Source organism: Phascolarctos cinereus, unplaced genomic scaffold (assembly GCF_003287225.1).
Source record: "Phascolarctos cinereus isolate Bilbo 61053 unplaced genomic scaffold, phaCin_HiC Scaffold_726;HRSCAF=1367, whole genome shotgun sequence".
Lineage (NCBI taxonomy): Eukaryota > Metazoa > Chordata > Mammalia > Diprotodontia > Phascolarctidae > Phascolarctos > Phascolarctos cinereus.
The window spans coordinates 49,754,915-49,767,547 of record NW_027556098.1 but is presented as its reverse complement, the minus strand read 5'-3'; the positions used below and the strand labels follow the sequence as shown (position 1 = coordinate 49,767,547).

At 35.6% G+C, this 12,633-nt stretch overlaps 1 protein-coding gene and 1 pseudogene across 1 annotated transcript in view; both read right to left on the bottom strand.

The window, feature by feature from the left end:
- TIAM1 (TIAM Rac1 associated GEF 1) overlaps positions 1–8,620 on the bottom strand; it is a 243,823-nt gene extending 235,203 nt beyond the window's left edge. The window contains 1 exon segment of the mRNA XM_078146537.1: positions 8,568–8,620. The gene's annotated coding sequence lies outside the window, so the exon portion shown is untranslated.
- A 1,769-nt stretch (positions 8,621–10,389) lies between these two features.
- LOC144454309 (adenylate kinase isoenzyme 6 pseudogene) lies at positions 10,390–10,900 on the bottom strand (annotated as a pseudogene).
- Positions 10,901–12,633: the final 1,733 nt, after the last annotated feature.

Here is a 12,633-nt window from a genome sequence, read left to right as displayed (position 1 = left end):
TGATGTAATCTGATTTTTTAAAGTCTTTCTTTTAGCCCATCATTTAATAGCTCATTTAAAAAATTTCCATGAAAATGGTGGTAGGTAGACTTTTTATTCATTACATCATTATTTATTGCTAGTTTTATTGAATTATCATCCAAACAGGTGTAGAACCCTTTCAGGTTACCAAGGAGATATAGATGCTGAAGGTGGACCCTCAGGGAATTAATGCTCATATGAATTTATTCAGCCAGACAATGACTTACAGGCAATCTTTCCTATCTTGAGAGAAAGTACAGAATTTATAGACAGCTATACGGTTTAATTGACTTCATGTTCTTTTTAGCTCTGCCATTTCTTTCTTTAGGGGGAATGAGGGGATTAGATTTGTCACACATTGATAATGGGGTGTTAAAATCTCCCACTATTTTTCACAAACGTGTAAGGTTTTCCTTCATTAATTTCATTAGAGAATTCTATTAAGACTGGTATGCTCTCATTCTGGAAAAAAAACTTTTAATATAATTTCTTAAAAATTCTCTGGTTTGAATACAACTTTAAGTACACATGCGTGTATATACACATACACACATATACATATTTGTTACTGTTCCTATTATATTTCATAATAACCATTTCATGATGTATTTTAGACTGGTCTTTCATTTTGAATCCATTTAGTTTTTTTCAGAATTAAATGTGTTTCCTATAAGCAGCAAATTGTTAAAAATCTGCTTTTTAGTCTATTTGCATGTATTCTTATAATTGTTAGGTTTGACTTTGGACAATGTCTGAAAGAAACAACATGCTTTATTCTAAATAAATGTCCTTCCTTTAAGTTCCTTCAACTTGGACTTTCTCTACATCAAAGATAGGGATTTTGCATGGAGATTACCCTGATTGGGGGAGGGCTGTTTCCCAGCCAATTCCTCCTCCTAGATTTCTCCCTTTCCTAAGAAATTTTTAGTCACCACACTGCTCTGAGGGTTCTTGCACTATTAGCAAAGAACATACTTTTTGTGTTGTCTCTGCAAAGTACGGTAACTTTGGCTGGATACATAATTCCTTATTCATGATCCATCTTAAATTTTACAAATATGGTATTCCAACTGCTATGATCTGCCACTATCCTCCTTCAAAAGTGTGCTGTGGTTTTAATTATTATTTCTTTTTAAGTGATAGCTTTGCTTCTTCTAGTGACGTATATTTTTATCTGTGTAGTTGTAGAGCTTAATTATGAGGTATCTAGGTATATTAAATCTTTCTCCTGAAATATTGGGTAATTTAAGTCTTTCCCCTCCCTTATGTTGCCTTATTGCCCACTTTCTGACTCCCTCCTCTCTGATGATGGTTTCTCTGGGGCCTAGATCCCAAAGTATCTTAGCCTCTTCCCACACTAGGCAATTTATGGTTCACCAGCCTAGGTCTTTGTCCCAAGTGACTTTTGGAGACTCAGAACTGGCCTCAGATGTATGCTGGGCTCTTTCCCTCAGGTTTAGTGCAGTCTTGCATAGACCACCATATACAGTGTCCTGTCTCTATTCCCTCTGTTCTTCAGTTCTTCAGCCAGGCAATTCAAAGTGCTGCCACGCTGATGCTACAGCAATCTCAGATGATTTCTGTCATTTGGAATTTGGATTTCTGAATCTGAGAGTGGTAGGGGTACAAGGAGGATATTGGGGGTGAGCTCTATTTCAAACCCACACATGTCATGGCGCTTTTCCTCTGTTCCTCCACTATCCTGCAGAGATCTTCTGCAACACAGAACGCTGCTGCAGAGCCATCTGTTGAAGACCCAGAAAATATCTACAGTTTGAAACTTGGATCTTCTCCACATTGGAAGGAAAAAGAGGAGCATGGAATGTGAGGTTGCATTTTGTTGAAAGTTCATGGGTAGAAGGTCTAATTCAACCAATTGGTGGGTGATGGGGAAAGGAGTGCTGAGCATGCTCAAGGCAGGCATTAGTTCATAGGTGGTTTCTTTAACCTTCTTTTGTCTTTCTGATGTTAGACCTTGGAGACAGTTGAAGTAGCTTTATCTTTAGGCCATACTTTCTACTTTGGAGAGGTCTGAGAGGTCATGAGAATCAGAAAAAACATCTAGTCCTTCCAGTTTATTGGTCATATCTGTTGTTGTTCAATTGTTTCAGTCATGTCCAATTCTTGTGACCTCATTTGGGGCTTTCTTGGCAAAGATGCTAGAGCGATTTGCCATTTCTTTCTCCACCTCATTTTACATATGAGGAAACTGAGACAAATAGGGTTAGGTAACTTTCTCAGGGTCACATAGCTAGTAAGTGTCTGAGGCCAGATTTGAACTCAAGTCTTCCTGACTCCAGGCCTGGCACTCTATCTACTTCACCACCTACCTTCCCCTTGCCATTATGTACAGCTGGGCTTCCCCCCCTATATTTTACATTTGTATTGGTAGTTTCAACAATGTCTTGCTTGTCTATGTCTCCTGCTGAACAGGAAGAAGGAATCCTGTTCTCATTTTTTTTATTAATGACTTATTGATGCTCTTTTCTTCCATTTCTTCATTTTAAAAAGTATGATACTATCACTATTCTCATGTTCTACAAGCTCTTCACCTTCTCGTTTCATCCCCTGTCCCTCAAAAAATGGGGGGGGGGCTGGTACAGTGGAAAGAGGAATTCAATCTAAAGATAGGGGTCATAGTCATTCAGTTGTGTCCTACTCTTTTGATCCCTTGGACCACAGCACACCAATACTGTCCATCAGGTTTTCTTGGCAAAGGTACTGAAGTGGTTTGCCATTTCCTTCTCCAGTACATTAAAGCAAACAGAGGTTAAGCCACTTGCACAAGGTCACATAGCCAGTAAGTGTCTGAGGTCAAATTTGAGTTCAGGTCTTCCTGACTCCAGGCCCAGTGCTCTGTCCACTGAGCTACCAAGGTACCACCAGAGACAGAGGACCTAGATTCAAATCCCACCTCTGATACCTGCGTGACCTTAAGCAAGTCAGTCTCCCTGAGTAGATCTTAATTTGCTCGACTACAAAATTAGTGGGTTGGACTGTGAGGTCTCTTTCTGCATTAAACCTAAGATCCTAAGATCCCTCCCTAATAACAAATAAGTCAAATGAAACAAATCCACACATTGGTTGTTTTGAAACTGTACGTCATATTCTACAACATTAGGTTATAACTCTGTGAAGAGATAGGAAGCATGATTCATCCTCAGTTTTTTGATTGTCCACTGAGTTGATATTAGTACTTAAGTTTTTCTCAGTTTTTATTTGCATGTTGTAATCACTATGTAACTGATTCTTCTGCCTCCACTTGCTTCACACTACATCAACTCATACATGTCTTCTCAGATTTCTCTGAATTTGTCCCATTTTATATTTCTTACAGCACAATAATATCATATTACATTGGGGACTACAGAAATATACTGTCATGTTATTAAGACCTGGAGGAGCTTAGAACCACTGAAAAAACCCAGTAAATTCCAAAACTGCACCAGAAGAAACAATGATAAAGTTACTACAAGTTCCTCCATCCTGTCCAGAACAGCACAAAAGACTGCCAGCCTCCACAGAAGCAGAGGGAAGACGAGTAGAAGGTGAAGCACACATGGGACACAGATTCAGTGCAAGAGATAGGGTCAGATGAACACCCAGACAGCTCATCATTCAGGTGAGTCCGTACTGAGTGAGAGAAAAAAGGAAAAACCATTAAAAATATGTGAGCAGGGTTGAGGTAAGGTGAAGAAAATACAGTAAATGAAGTAGAAATAGATCCCTTAAATTATAAATTTCTAATATTAAACAAATTTTTCTTTCACCACCTTCTTTAAAAAGAGTAGGGCAGAGAGAAAAGAAAGGAAAAAAGGAAAAAATACAAAAGGAAGGAGGCAAATAGGAAACATAACAATCAATGAGAATAGAGTAAACTCGCCCATAAAATGGAAGAGATTTTCAGAATGTATTAAAAAGCAGAATTCAACAATAAATTGTATACAAAAAATTAATGTGAAATTTAAAATTCACAAAGAGTTAAAATAAAGGGGTGGAGGAAAATCTATTTTGCCTCAGATAAACTCAGAAAAGTAAGGGTAACAATCATGATTCAATCATGTGTGAAAATGCACATTATAAAAAGAGAAAAGTAGGTGAACTACATTATGCTTACTGGTATCACAAATAATAAAGCAATATAAATATTTAACATATGTATGCCAAATTCCAGAGAATCTAAATACTTAAAGGAATAGTTAACCAATATGAGAGGAAACTGACAAACTATACTAGATGGGGATCTTAATACACCCCTTTCAGACCTAGACAAGTCTAACAAAAGAATAAACACAAGACAGACATGAAGAACCTGATTAAACTTTTTTAAAAAGTTGGAGACAGAATTCTGGTGGTTAATGAAAGGGAATTTTTAAAAAAAACTATATGTGTTTCTTAGGTTGACATAACAACTTGACAAAAACTTTTATTCCACATATTGGGTCACAAAAACATCACAAAAAATGCTGAAAACAGAAACATTAAAATATAATTTAATAATTATAATGTATAAAATTATATTCAATGAGAAGCCTTTAAAGAAGGGATGAAAATTAAGTGGTGATTAAATTATTTAATCCTAAAAACCTGATAGATGAAAAAAACAAATCATAAAAAACAATAAAAAGGGTTTTTTTCCAAGAAATTTTCATCAGGAAAAGTTCTTTGCCAAAATCTAACACTGGTTTCTTTTTAAAACAAATAAACATTAGAATGCATAGGACTAAATGGGCTTTTCCTTAACATGGTAAGTAGTATCTATCTAAACCTAAGACCCAACATTATATGTAACGGAGAAAGACTAGAGTTCTTTCCAAAGATCAAGACAAAACAAAGATGTCTATTATTATTCTATTAAATAACAGTGTTACAAATGCAAAGTATAGACAGAAGAAAAGAAAATGAAATTACAGGAATGAGCACAGGCAAAGAGGAAACAAAACTATTACTCTTTGCAGCTTATATGATGTTCACTCTAGAAAACTCAAGTCAACAAGCACTTATTAAGCACTTCCTGCTTCCAGACATTATGATAAGCACTGAAGATACAAAGAAAAGCAAAAAACAGTCCCTGTTCTGAAGGAGCTCACCTCTCAAGGAGCTCACAATCTAATGTAGGAGATAACATGCAAACAGCCAAGTACAAATGAGAAATGTACAAGATAGATTATCTCAGAGGGAAGTCACTAAGATTTAGGAGGACCGAGAAATACTTGTAGATGGTGAGACTTTAACTGAGACTTGAAGGAAGCCAAAAAGAGTAAAAAAGAATCCAAAAAAGTCAAAGAAACATAGATATTTCAGGATATAAAATAAATCCACATAAATCATTACAATTTCTGCATGTCATTCATAAAATCCAGCAAGAAGAGCTAGAAAGGGAAATTCTATTCAAAATTACAACAAAATGTAATAAATATTTTAGAGTCTACCAAAACACATAAAGAAACTACATAAGTGTAACTACAAAACACTCTTTAATTAAAGGAAAACCTAAATAATAGGAAAAATCCTAATTACTTATGGCTTGCTGTACCACTATTAGGAAGAAAAAAAAAAGACAATACAATTAACTTATTATTCAGTTCTAGACTAATCAAGGCAGCTAGGTGGCACAGTAGATAGAGTGCTGTGTCTGAAGTCAGGAAGACCTGAGTTCAAATCCAACCTCTAATACTGCTAGCTCTGTGACCTTAGTGAAGACACTTTACTCTGTTTTCCTCAGCTTCCTCAACTGTAAAAGGAGATGGAGTAGGAAACCACAAACCACGCCAGTATCTTTACCAAGAAAACCTCAAATGGAGTCATAAAGAGTCTGACATGACTCAAAAACAATTGAACAACATACCAAACTATGAAAAGATTACTTTATAGAGATAGATTCATTCACAGAGCAGTACAGAGATTTAAATGCCACCATATGAGGCAACATGGTTCAGTGAAAAGATCACTGGCTCTAGAATTAGTGGTCTTGGATTCAAAGCCCACAGAAATATTTATCACCTGTGTAACCTCAGACAAGTCATTTAAACTCCCTAGGTCTCAGTTTTGTGATCTGTAAAATGAGGGGATTGGATTAGATGGCTACTCAAGTCCTTTTCTGCTCAGGATCATAGTAAGTAATGATAGTAAGTAATGATAGTAAGTGGTGAAAGAATAAAGGAACCCAAAGCCATCCTGCTTCTCCCAAAGCCACTGTGAAGTTTAGGGTTAAAGGACTTGATGACCCTCCATCTAAAACATAAAATAATATCTACTATTTGGATTGAGAAATATAGAAAAAACTTATATAAATTTTTACCACTTCTTATTTTACCTTATGATTATGGAAAAGTCATATGAAAATGCTTTCAGTAATTCTCAGTAGGATCTAGAGAGTGAAAGTATGTTTACCGGGACAACTTTTACCTAGTTTCTATTTCCTCATGATGCAAGGATCAGTGAGTAATAAGTGTCATCAGTAACTGATAGTCTTTTGTCAGTAAAAGTGGCTAATATCAATGCTGTGTCTGAGTTGTTGTGGGGGAGGGGTATGGTGGAAAATTGAAGAGCTATAAAAAAGTACAATAATACATTGTTGGTACAGCTGTGAATTGATCTGGACATCTGGAAAGAAACTTGGAACTAGATTCAAAAGGTACTCAACTGACCCAAAAATACCACTACAGATCAAAGAAAGAAGAAAAGGACCCAAATATACACAAATATTTGTAGCAACTCTTTTCAAAGTAGTCAAAAATTGTAAACCTATTGGAGAATAGCTAAGTAAATAGCAGTATATAAATGAAAAAGAATATTATTTTGGCATAAGTAATGACAAAATGGACAGTTTCTGAGAAAACTGGGAAGGCTTTTATGGTCTGATGCAGAGTAAAGTAAGCAAAACTATTTACATAGTGACAATATTGTAGAAAAAACCACTTTGAAAGATTTTGCACTCTGACTAATGCAATAATGAAATAAATAAAGAACAATGTTAAGTGGCTGACCAAGAGCCATATCAAACTGATATTTTTATTTATTTCATTAAAAAAAGCTATTTCTATCTTTTGTCTTTAAATCACAATCATTTCTGGGAAAACAAAAAGTTCTCTGCTGACACTCCAGATTGAACCCGCCTTTGTTACAAAGAAAAACAATCCAGTAATGTTTTTCTTTATTTTCAAGTTAGGCAAAATATTAGAACCAATTATGTTGCACATACTCAGCTACTCCTGATTGAGCTAAAGTACTAGTAATTTTATTACTATAATTTTAATGACATTTGTTTTGTTAATATGATGATAGCATCAACATTTGGAAAATTATAGGGCCTTTTCAATAAGATCCATGACAATTCAAAAGAATTTGACCTAAAAATCCATATAAGAAAAACTAAAATCCAGTTTCCAGATTACTAGCTTTCTAGTCCATTGAGTTAGTAGATATATGTATGCGTACATATCTATACGTGTATGTGGGTATATATGTATATGTGTATATATGTTTATACACACACTTGTGTATGTATATTTATTTGGGTCAAGAATTGAAAATGGATAATAATTTGGGCCCAGAATTGAACAAGTAAAACAACTGAAAGGGAGGAAATTATATTGAGGAAATTAAACAGTCACATGTAATAATTATCTCTTGTTAGGGGGGTGTAGAATAAGGTATACATTTTCAGAGGTCACCAATGTATTTTGTTTTGCTTGTGACTATATTTATTGGTTTGCAAGAAAGGGTTACATTGGTAGAGGACAAGAAAGCATGGCTCTGGAGAGGACTGGTTATCAGAAAGTGGCAGCGGTATATACTAGAAACAAAGAGGGTGCCCATCAGTTTAGAAATGGCTAAACAAATTATGGTATACAAATGTAATGGAACACTACAATACCATAAAAAAATGAAGAAAAGGATGGTTTCAGAGAAACCTGGAAAGATTTGTATGAACTGAAAGTAAAATAAGCAGACCCAGAAGAACAATGTATACAATAAAAATATTATAAAGACAAAATCTCTGAAAGACTTAAGAATCTTGATAATGGAATGACCAACTATGATTTCAGATGGTTATTTTTTTTTTGAGGCAATTGGGATTGAGTGACTTGCCCAGAGTCACACAGCTACTGAGTGTTATGTATCTGAGGCTAGATTTGAACTCAGGTCCTCCTGACTCCAAGGCCAGTGCTCTATCCACTGTGCCACCTAGTTGCCCCATTAACTATGATTTCAGAGAATTGATGAAGGATGTTATCCACTTCCTGACAGGTGATAGACTGAAGATGTAGAAAAAAAGATACATTTGCAGTTATAGCCAATGTTTCAATAAGATCCATGACCATTTGTTATGTGTTTTCTTTTTCAATGCAGGGAGGCAGGAAGGGAGGCAATAAATACTCATTACTTGAAAAAAAAATTTTCTAAGGGATAACACTGAGTAAAGGAGGTGAGGATCCATCATGTGGTACAAGTTAACTGGAAGGGATTTAGGATTGACTGATTCCATAGATCACAAGTGGACAGCACAAGTACTCTATTGGTACTATCAAAATATTAAATACCTGAGGAAAGTCTTCAGGACGTTAAGTCAATCCTCTCTGGAGGCTCTCTGGAAGAACATAGACAAAAAGTACGCAGGATAAAAATCAATCAATAAATCAACAAACATTTATTAACCATTCATTATGTGTTAGGCACTATGTTGAGTGCTGAGAAAGAATACAAAAGCAAATCAGGTATAAAAGCACACCCACTCAAGCAGCTTACACTATAATTGAAAAGACAACAAGTAAATAAGCATAGGACAATACAAGACATAAATAAGCATAGGTTCATAGGAGCTACAGATAGAAAGTAACTTTAGAGAACAAGGCTCAAGTGACTGGGGGTCCCAAGAAGGCTTCTGGTAGAACACGAGAATCTGATCTGAGTCTTGAAGGAAGCCAAAGAGTCTAGCAGATAGAAGTGAGGGAGAACATTTCAAGGATGGGAGATGGCAAAGGTATGGAGATGGGAAATAAGAGTGCTGTGTGCAAGGAAAAACAAGCTGGCTAGTCTCACTAGTCTAAAGAGAGCATGACGGGGAGCAAAGTGTGATAAAACTGAAAGGGAAGATGGGTCAAGTTGTGAAAGACTTCATATATGATCCTGGAGACACCAGAATTTATTAAGCAGAGGATGACATAGTCAGACCTACAGTTTAGGAAAGTAATTGCAAAGATAAAAGGAGATAATTTTTTTTACTTCTTTAAAGAATATAGTATAGCTTCTTAAATAAATCTTAACTATGATTTGGCTTGACCTGGTCTCGGGAGAAGAAATAACTTGATGTTCTCATAAATCTCTCATTTCTAGCCACTGTGTTTTTACATTTAGATTAAAATGAGCATTAAAAAAATTCCCATGAATAAAACACTATCTAAAAGCTATTTATAAAAAAAAACTATTAAAATAATTTCTGAACAAAAAGATGATAAATTCAAGCACATCAGAATATGTCCTCCCCTCTTTTTCCACTTCTTTGATATTAAAAGGCAATGGTTGGTTTTTTAAAAGGTAACTTATTAAAATAAGTCAAGGCTGGACAATAATAACCAGCAAAAAGTATGAGTAATTAATAACTGGATCCCTTCATACACAATAATAAAATAAAGTGTTTTGTTTGTTTTTAAAAGACATTCCACCATGATTTTTAGGTATGTACTCCACATCAAACAAATACATAAGGTGACATTTTAAATTGTTTTGGCCTTTATTTTCTCTGCCAGTTTTCAGTGCCAAAAATGAAAAGTTCATTCTCTCTATTCTTAAGCATCCATTCTATATCTGTGGTACCTTCTTAATCTCTAATATTGGCCCAATATTCCTTAGCTGTCAATTTCTTACCACTTACAGCCAGGGTAAGCTTTGAAGAAAAGTGTAAGTGGAAGATAAATCTGACAGTGGTAGTAAGGGGGAAAAGACTAACAGTCAAATAATATAAAAGACTTCTAGATTTTCTTCTGTTGGATTATTCATGTCCCTGTTCTACTGATCCCTCTCCAATTACACACTGACAGTGAATAATAAACTCCACTGTGATTTCCCCCCCTTTTTTTTTCAAATTTACCTATTCCTTTCCAATCAACCAAGTAAATAAGAATGCTAAGTATTTATTAAACTTTTTTTTTAAAATTTGTGTGTTTTCAGTTTTTCTCATAGAGGAAAAAAACTAAGCTGTAACTCAACCTTAAATATATTCTACCTTCTATTTCTACAATAGAAATTCTGATAGAAAAATTGAGTAAGTCGATTTAATTTCTACTGCACAGGGCGAGAAACATCAAGACAATATGCAAGTCATTATGGGGAAAGCCTTGAAAATAAGTGCTTTCCCCTGAAGGTTCAATTATTATCTTTGATCTACTCTAGGATCCATTTCATTATCTGATCTAAATTACTCCCTAATTCTTCTGGTACACTGTTGGGCAGCTGGTGTACTATATCAGTTGCTTAAGATGCCATGACTTCTTTATAAAGAATTTGGAAAATTTCACACTGAATGTTGTGCTATAGATTGTTTACATGGTATCCCCTACTTTCAAGTCCTATTTACATAATAAGGAATTACCCGTTTGGAGCACTAAAACTATATGAAACCATCTTTCAGGGTAGCCATGATAATCAACAATAACTCCATCTTCTTTCATTGTATTTTCCAACATATCAACTACTTTATCATCATCCAAAATGATACATACATACTTTTCATCAAAGTCATCATCTATCTGTCCTCCTTTATATTAAATCATCCAGGTTAATATATGTCAATGCCATTCTTGATGTAAGTTCTTTACTTATTGTGGCCTTGACAATCACTTTATATACCCCTAAACAGAATATTTGGCCATTTCATGGTCAAAGCAATACCACAGGCTCTCCTCTTTCTCCCATACCCCCACTGAGATTTTTTCTCCCTGTTGTAAACATGTATAGTCAAGAAAAACAACTTCCACAATGGCCATATCCAAAAATTATATATGCCTCATTCTGTACTCTTAGTCTTTCACCTCTCTATCAGAAGGTGGGTAGTATGTCATCCTTAGTCCTCTGGAATTGCAGTTTATCTTTAGATTGATCAAAGTTCCTAATTCTTTCAAGGTTATTTGTCTTTATCATATTGTTGTCACTGTATACATTCTCCTGGTTCTGTTTACTTTACTACTTATCAGTTCATACAAGTCTTCCCAGATTTCTCTAAAGCAGGGGTGGGGAACCTGCAGCCTCAAGACTACATGTGGCCTTCTAGGTCCTTGGGTGCAGCCTTTTGACCGAGTCCAAGTTTTTCAGAACAAATCCTTTTTACTAAGCAGATTTGTTCTGTGAAGTTTAGATTCTGTCAGAAGGCAGCAACTGAGGACCTACAGGACCACATGTGGCCTCGAGGCTGCAGGTTCCCCACCCCTGCTCTAAACCTCCTCTTCATCATTTCTTATAGCACAAGAATATTCTATCACATTTATACACCACAGCTTTTTCAGCCATTCCCCAACTGATAGGCACCTCCTCAGATTCCCATTCTTTGATACTTCATAAAGAGCTATAAATATTTTTGTACATCCTCATTTACAGTTTGTCTTGGACAATCCCTCCTTTAATATACTCTCACTCTTATCCCCAACCTCCTTTCTCCCATTTCCCTTCTGCTTCTCCACTGAGTGAAATGTATTTTTATATCGACCTCTGTGTGTAGATGTAGATGTGAGTGCGTGTGCATATGAGTGTGTGTGTGTTCTTCTCTAGCCAATTCAGATCAAAGTGAAGTTGAAGTATCGGCCACTCTCCCTCATCCCCTCTTCCCTGTTTGTATAGATATCTATTTGTGCACCCTAATTACGTAAGATAATTTCCCTAACTTTCCTTTCCCTTCCCCCACACTCCTAGTATATTCTTCTGCTCCTCTCTTTCCATTCTTCTCTTAAGATCATCAAGACATAAGAGAATCACTCCCAGGTTTTGTCTAATTAGACTCCCTCTATGACCCCCTGATAACAGCTTTGAAAGGGGATGCCTGTATCATCTCCTTATATTTTAATGTAAGCAGTTTAATGCTATTTAGTCTCTTATGATTGTTAATTTCATGTTTACCTTTTTCTGTTTCTCTTAAGTCCTGTGTTTGATCTTCAAAGTTTCTACATGGCTTTGGTCTTTTTATCAGAAATGCTTGGAAGTCCACTATTTTATTAAAGGTTCATTTTTTGCCCCTGAAAAATTGTACTCAGTTTAGATGGGTAAATTATTCTTGGCTGTAAGCCTATACCCTTTGCCATCTGGGAAACAGTATTTCAAGCTCTGTACACCAATATGGAAGTGGCAGCTAAATTGTGTGAGGTCCTGACTGGCTCTTCTGTACTTGAATTCTTTCTTTGTGGCTCTTCGCAGATATTTTTTTCTTTGACCTGGGAGCTCTGGATTTTGGCTATAATGTTCCTGGGAGTTTTAATTTGGGAGTGTCTTTGAGGAGATGACAAGTGGATGCTATTTTCACTTTTGTCTTCTGGTTCTGAAAGACCTAGACAGTTTTAAGATATCTTGAAATATGACGTCTAGGTGCTTTTCTTGGTCATGGCTTTGAAATAATCCAATGAT